This window comes from Centruroides sculpturatus, unplaced genomic scaffold, assembly GCF_000671375.1.
Source record: "Centruroides sculpturatus isolate CEXI.00-Female unplaced genomic scaffold, Cexi_2.0 scaffold74, whole genome shotgun sequence".
Taxonomy (NCBI): domain Eukaryota; kingdom Metazoa; phylum Arthropoda; class Arachnida; order Scorpiones; family Buthidae; genus Centruroides; species Centruroides sculpturatus.
The window spans coordinates 1211028-1219167 of NW_019384309.1; positions in this window are offsets into that span (position 1 = coordinate 1211028).

An 8140-nucleotide genomic window follows, 5' to 3' on the forward strand; every position below is an offset into this window, starting at 1 on the left:
TATTAACTAATAACTATAAATAAATCACAATTAAAAAAAGAATCTACTTATTATAAGTAAAATATGTTAATTAATTATTAAAATCTTATTCGTATTATTTTCCAATTTAATTTATGTGTTATATGCAAGTAAACAGTTTATTCCTATAATATACAAGTAATCGTGTTGAAAAACTGTGGTATAGATTTTTAGTTTTAATTTGTCGTTTTGACTTTATTTCGTGTAACTATTTACTATGCAGTTCTATTTCCTATGTTAATTACTGCATATACTTCACCATTTCATTTGTATCTGATTTCATATAATTTTAAATACTTAATTAAACTAAATGGAAATTCTTTTCATGATTTAGGTAATTTTATACATATTTTCGTGATAAAACAATTATGTTATATTTAAGAAAAATTCTTTTTAACTACTTCCAAAACTGCATTAGTTATTCTCTTTACAGACAAATGTCAGCTGCTGTTGCTGACGTGTACTTTATTGTAAATGCAAATTAAATAAAAATTAAAAATGGATAATTTTATAAAATAATAGACTCGAAAATTATATTTTGCTTATTAAAATCTATTTTTNAAACGATTATGTGACATTTATGAAAAATTCTTATTAATTACTTCCACAACTATATTTGTTAGCCTATACTCTTTACTGACAAATGTCAGCTGCTGTTGCTGACGTGTAGTTTATTATTTCGCTATTACACTAAAGATTTCGGTATGAAAATTCTTCCATTTTTGTTCAAACGAAACAAACCGCAACATTCTGGTCCGTTTAGCTGTCAATTTTCACTCTGCCTACATAATGGCAAGGAATGGAAGTTGGCGAAATCCAGATGAAGATATCTTTTTGAAGTTTTTGCGTTGAAAAGAATTTATTATTAGACTCGCTCCTCGGCTCATATACATAACAATTGAAATGAGTCGACTTTACCGAGTGCGGGATAAATGTCTAAGCGTAGATTCTTGACTTGGCTGGCAAAAATTAGGAACAGTGTGGACAGATCAATTTAAAATGCGTAAAATTTTAAATCTCTTGTATCTATCTGTTATCTACATCGCGTCCTGCGTAAATGAGTTATCGCCCCGGTTAAAACTGATACAATAAATAAAATAACAATAAATATACTATCACAATGCGTTATTTTTTTGTAAATATAAGTATTATTAAATAAAATAGATGTAGTCCAGTGGAATAGACACCAATACTTCTCACGCATCTGTCACATTGCCCGCATTCTTGCACCAAACAATGAATTTCGAGATAATGTTCTGGCCAATGCGGATAAAAATATACTTATCTTTTAGAACACCTTTACTCTGGACTTCTATTTGGATGTTTCTTTTTAATATTTCTTAACATTAAAAAATCAACATGCAATTTATGAAAAAAAATTCTAGGTCCAAGCAACCACCCACGTCCGTTGCCATGGCGATGCTGCACATTTGGAGTATACGAATGTTCTCTGTTAACGAACACTAAAAGTTGAAAGAGTTACAATTTATTTATTTATTTATTTAAGTGTTAGTAAATTGCGGTATAAATTTTCGAATTAATAAAATGTGAAATTTCTACATTCCTTTTTATTACACATCACCAAAATATGCTATAATATATTTAGGAATTATAAAATTGTTGCCAACAGGCTACCTTTAACAAGACAATATAATAACTTTGTTTTGCTTTCCCGTCTGTTATCAGGCCCGTGTTTGGTACGTGCGAGACATTGGCCAAGAAGAGCTTGGAGGCCCCTTTAAGAAAGTCGTAATGGATAATTATTGTTCATTAATTTTTCAATTAGCTTTCTGCGCTTAACATATGATTTTTAATACTGTATATTTATGCTTAATAAAATTTATCAAACTTATCTTTTAATTGTTTACTATTTATAATAATTTTATGACTTGTTGCTCTATTCAATTTTGCATATTTTCGATATCTCGAATGTTAGAATGCCTCAATGTCTGGAAGCCCCTGGGCCTAGGCCCGGTAGGTTCACATTTAAAGATGGCCCTGGCTGTTATGNTACTTTTTTTTATAAATATGAGTATTTTTGAAGAACTTATATGCAGTCCAGTGGAGTGGACACCAATAGTTTTCATGTATCTGTTACATTGCCGTATTATTGCAGCAAACTATGAATTTCGAGATAATGTTCTGTTTAATACAGATGAAAATATGAAACACCAACTTCATTTTGTTTATCTTTTAGAACATTTTTACTCTGAATTACTATATGGTTGCTTCTTTCGGATTTTTTTTAATGTTTCTTAACATTAAAAAACTAACATGAATTTATTACGAAAAATATAGGTCAAAGCAACCACCCACGTCCGTTTCCATGGCGATGCTGCACAGTTGGACTATACGAGTGCCCTCTGTTAACGAACACTAAAAGTTAAAACGGTTACAATTTATTTCTTTATTTAAGTGTTAATAAATGGCGGTATAAATTTTCGAATGAATAAAATTTCAAATTTCTACATTTTTTTAATTACACATGACAAAAATACGCTATAATATATTTAGGAATTGTAGAATCGTTGCAACAAATTGCCTTTAACAGAACAATATAACCTCTTAGTTTTACTTTCCCGGCCGTTATCAGGCCGGTTTATTATACGTGCGAGGTCATTGCCAAGAAAATCTAGAAGGTCCTTTTAAGGAATTCTTAATAAAGGGTTAATTTTTCATTAATTTTTTAAACTAGTTTTATGCGCTGAACATATTGCTATATTTATTCTTAATAAAATTTATCAAACATATGTTGTAATTGTTTACTATTTATAATAATTTTACTACTCGTTTCAATTTGTCTTTTTAATTTTATTTGTTTATTTCAAATACTATTTTTTCTGTGCAGTTCTATTTCCTATTGAGAGAACCGAAGGAACAGAGTAATCTTCGTTTACCGGCGACTCTCTCAAAGGATGGCTAAAAATGTGAGTGGGAAGGTCAATGAGTACTGTACGTCGACAGGTTTCGAATAAATACACAGGTTGACCAAAAATAACACGTTTAATAAACAACTATAAAATTATACGTATGGAATACAAAAGCAAAAACGGAACAAATCGAAACAATCAGAAATTCTATTCTAGCTCGCGACAATTATTCGTCTTCCCATCGAACATTTACGTTCTATTCTTGAAGTCAAAGTAAGAGACGAGAAAAAGCTCTCTAAGAGGGACGTCTCGGAGAGCGAGATAGTCGAAAATTCTTAAAAATATATCTAACTCTGGTATACGACGTCGTCTGGACTATCGTTGACATGGGAGGTGGTCATCTGGTTATCTTCGGATAGAGGCGACAAGTATGGCAGGTGGAGACGGACAGAGTGGCGGTAGGGGTCTGTTGTTCGCTGTACAATGGGTGATCATATTATTAGAGCCACAACGTAAAAAATACATTTTTTCAATTTACACAGCAATAAAAGCATGAAACTAAGAAAAATGTCTAAATTTCTTTATTTACTTATTTCTAAGGGGTCTTATTGATAAAATAAAAATACAAATCAGGTGTTTATATTTATATTTGTAGAACTAAAAATAAATGTAGAAAATATGTTTAATATTTTGTTGAACCACCTTTTGCAGCAATCACTGCTGCAACTCTTCTAGGCATACTTTTTATGCATTTCAAGCATATTTTTATTTCTTCACTCCTGTGCCACACTTTTATTAAACGCATATTAATTGCCGCTTGTTGGTGTAAGATCCCTGAAAACTTTTCTTTTTAGCAGCTCCCAAATGTTATCTATAGGATTATGGTCTGGGGCCATTTCAAAACCGTTTCAAAGATTTCATTACAGGCCATTTTAAAACCACAATTTGTTTATCTGCCAGATTGTGACTATTATAGTCTTGTGGCAAAGAGAAGAGTTACACATAAACAAAAAGTCACCATTTTGATACCATTTATCAACTTGGGGAAGTATCTTAGTGCCTAAGACCTTCATATATTGCCAGTAGGACAGTACCTTGGCTACTGATGACAGACCACACCATAATGCTTACAGGGTGTTTCACTTTTCTTACTATACAGTCCCTACAAACTCTGATTTATCAGACAGAATCTGAATCGAAGACACATCAGAGAAACAAATCTGAAAAAGTCAGCAGAGTCATTAAAAACTTCAAAATATGATAAAAAAAAGGCATTTAATTTATAATTTCGTAAAAACAATAGATTTCCCTTTTGCCAATCTTGAACAGTTCAGTTTCTGTGATCTTTGGACCATTGCAATCGCTTTGTCATCATAGTGGCCTTTTTTGCTGTACGCCGACACGCGAGCCCAAGTTCTTTAAGACGACGATGAGTCGTCATTGGTGATATATTTATATTAGCATCCTGAATCTTTTTTCCCAACAATTTTAGAGGTGTCTTCCTGTTCTNTTTTTTACACGTTTTCAAATAAATTACTTATGCCTTTATTTTTCTATTTCGTCTAATATTTCCCTGCTGTTTGCTTTTTCAACTTAACCAAAATTTCAGATACTGATTATTTAAAATATTTAAATATTAAAGGGGTACAATCAATAAAATAAGAATAAACATAATATCACAATACAATATTTTCATAAACATTAGTATTTTAAAATAAAATAGATGCAGACCAATAGTGACCACAATCAATTGTCTGTGGATGTTTCCTTTTGTATTTTCGTCTATAGAAGAAAAAGAAACACAAAATAATAAAAAAATTATATTCACGGGCCAGGAGTCATTCAAATTGCACTTAGAAGTTCAAATAATAATTTTCGCATATAGATACATACAAATCAATAGTGGCGTCACCACTGGTCAGCATTTATTTTACTGCAAACTAGCAGATGAGCCCGGAGATGCCCGTGCAAAAAACAACACCAAAAACTAAGATTAAAAGTACGAAATAATTTCTTCTATTATATTAGAATGCCCCGTTTCCACTGGGTATAAGAATCAGATCTTCCTATTACCGAGGCTAACAAGAGAATTCTTACATGGATTTAAAAATACGTTCGATTTCCTGCAAAAACTCAGAAAACTGCGTTAAAATAGTAGAGTAGAAGCAGAGTTCTTCACGTTAATTCTTCACCTTTTCCCTCTCCTCCGCGGGGAGAATTTCGAAAATGCCTTGTTAGGGTACGTCGGGAGAATAACCACTAACTGCCTACCCAACTTCAATGTTCAACTCCTAACCGTTTGCACTCTGCGCATATTATTATTTTTATTATCATCAACCCATCTCAATTATATGATGACACTCGTATCTATGAAATAATTTATTGTGACATATTTATTCTTATTTTATTTATTACACTCCTTTTCACCGGGTGTATAAGTTAATTACACGGGCTTTACGTAAAGTCGTAACCACCCACCCACGTCGTCATTGTCATGGTGACGGTACCTATACGAGCTACTTCTGTTAACGAAAACTAAAAGTCTAATAAATAATTAAATTATAACACTTTTAAGTGTTAATGAAGTTCGGTATAAAATCTAAAATTTGTACATTTTTTTTCTTTTTATTACACCTGACCAAAATCCGCTATTTAGGAATTATAGGATCGTTGCGAGTATGTTGCCTTTAACAAGACAATATAACAATTTTGTTTACGTTTTTTAGCTGTTATGTGTAGTAAAATAATTTCTATGTGAATTTTAATTTTTGCTCTGAAAGATGCGCTAGGTATTATTTTCTGGGGATGTCTTTTTTTTTCCATGAAGAAAAATTTACATCTATTATTGAACAAAAAAAATTCCCAAGTGGAACTTAGACGAGTGACGTATATCCGGTCGTGTCGAACTGAACTTAGTGAACAGGATATATATCGTATGCTGTGTTTATACGTGATTTTGAATTTCATAAGTATAGTGTTATAGGGGTAATCAAACACAAAATATTTTATTTTTGGAAATGATCAGGAACTTATCTTTCTTTGTACCGTTGTGACCGTAGGGTCGGCACCTCTTTGGCGCCCTGTCAGGATGACACCACCGAGTCTCTAGGGGACTCGGAAATCGCGACGTTAAGTCTAAAGATTCGCGAGCGGTAGCGTGTGAGCGCTTGGANCTTAACAACAATATTACCCCCACAACGAGTCAATAAAATGTTTTTAAAGCAAAAAGTACGAATTAAGCAGATAGTACTCAAACGGTGACAAACTGCTGAATGACTGCGTTATCGCAAAATAGCATCCTATTAATGGTTATTGTTGCCAGCAATAAATTAATCAACTAAATTTTGAAACGTATAAGTATCTGCTAAGTCCAAAAAATAGCAATAAGACTTAATTATGAAATTTGTATTAAAAGGTTTACAGTATTACTGATTATTTGTCAGTTTTAACAAGTGGCTCTAATAATATGATCACCCACTGTAGATGTACCCAGATGCTGTCAGATGTGAACGTCCGCCCGGAGGACTGTGTCCCAGCGGAGGGGAGGACTGACGTCACCCTGGGGAAGAGAGAAATCGGGAAACAATCTGATGCAAATCCATGTAATTTCGACTCGTCCGGAATTGTTTATGTTCGCTGACAAACATCCGAATCTTTCTGTAGATTTAGTACTTCTTCTAACCGGTATTGTCACTTCTTCCCTCTCATAAGTTTGATAACAGTTGTCAAACTAACGAAATTAATTGCTAGAGGTGACAGAGGTCAGAATTAGTTTTACACCGTAGTAATGATTGTTGCCTTCTATGGCCATCTTGATCTGTTTTCTCATCGTTCACATCGAAGGTAATAGAAAGGGGTTTGTTCGGTTCGGTCTATTCTTGTCGGTGACCTTTTTCGTTACCACTTATCACCTAAGAAGTTAAGGTTATTGTTAATTAGTTGCTTATTTGTAAATCGTAAGGAAGATGGAAATGATTTATCCCCGGGGGTGAGAGAATAACTTTATCTGTCTACTTAAATGTCTTTGAAAGTCTAGAAGATCGTCTTTCGAAGTGACGCAGTACCTTGCTGCGTCAAAAGGTCTAGCTTCGATCTTCAAAATAATAATAAAACGAAACTGGGAGAGAAATAAAAATAATGATAAATAATAAACATTTGTATTGAGTTTAAAACTAACAAAAGAGCCTACATCCTCACATTATGTTAAATTTTGCAAATACGAAACCATTTCATCTATATCTGATTTCATATAATTTTAAATACTTAATTAATTAGATAAAAATTATTATCATATTTTAAGTAATTTTATAGATATTCTAATGATAAAAGAATTATGAAAGGTTCTTTTTAACTACTTCCAAAACTGCATTTTTTATTTGCTTTTGTTCGCTGTGAAATGTCAGCTGCTATTGCTGACGTGTAGTTTATTGTAAATGCAGATTAAATAAAAATTAAAAATGGATAATTTTATAAAATTATAAACTTGAAAATTATATTTCGCTTGTTAAAGTCTATTTTTACATTTCTTTTTATAAAGGGTTGAAACTTTTACGCTTTTCTGATGAAAAATCCTGTTTAAATAACTTGAAACAGAAAAGTATAAAACGAATTCTATATTCTTTTGCCTTTGAATACTCTTTATTTCTTGTGTTAACAAAGGGTTCAAAATTTAGAGACTCGAATTGATAGAAACTTAGGCTTTGTATCGTTTATTTTAATTTTAATACACAAATACCGAGATGTACGTGAAAACATTTTTTAATTTGACAGATGATATAAATATGAATTCGTTGATGATATAAATCACATATTGAATATTAAAAAAAATATAAGGATATAATCTTTTCCTTTAGAAAAACGTATGCATTATTATGTAAATATTGTATTTAAATTCATTATTTATTCCAATTGAAAAAAAAGTTATTTACAATTGACTGTTTTAAATATATTCCTCGGTAAAAGCAGATTTGTACCGATATATTTTATTTCTAAGTTTGAAATTTAAGTAAAAATTAAGCGAGTTTATCTGTATGTCGATTGATCCCAGGTGATGTTGTTTGGCAATTTCTTCTTTCTTGAATTTGAAAGTTCTTCTCTCCCATTTGTTGTAAGTTATAAATGGATGGATAATAATAGCGGTATAGAATTATTCTGCAGAATTATTGAGCTACTATTTGAAAAAATTGTAAACCTATAAATTTTTTTGTGTCTGTCCTTTTTTAATTAATCTCGAGAATAGAGTTAGATAGATG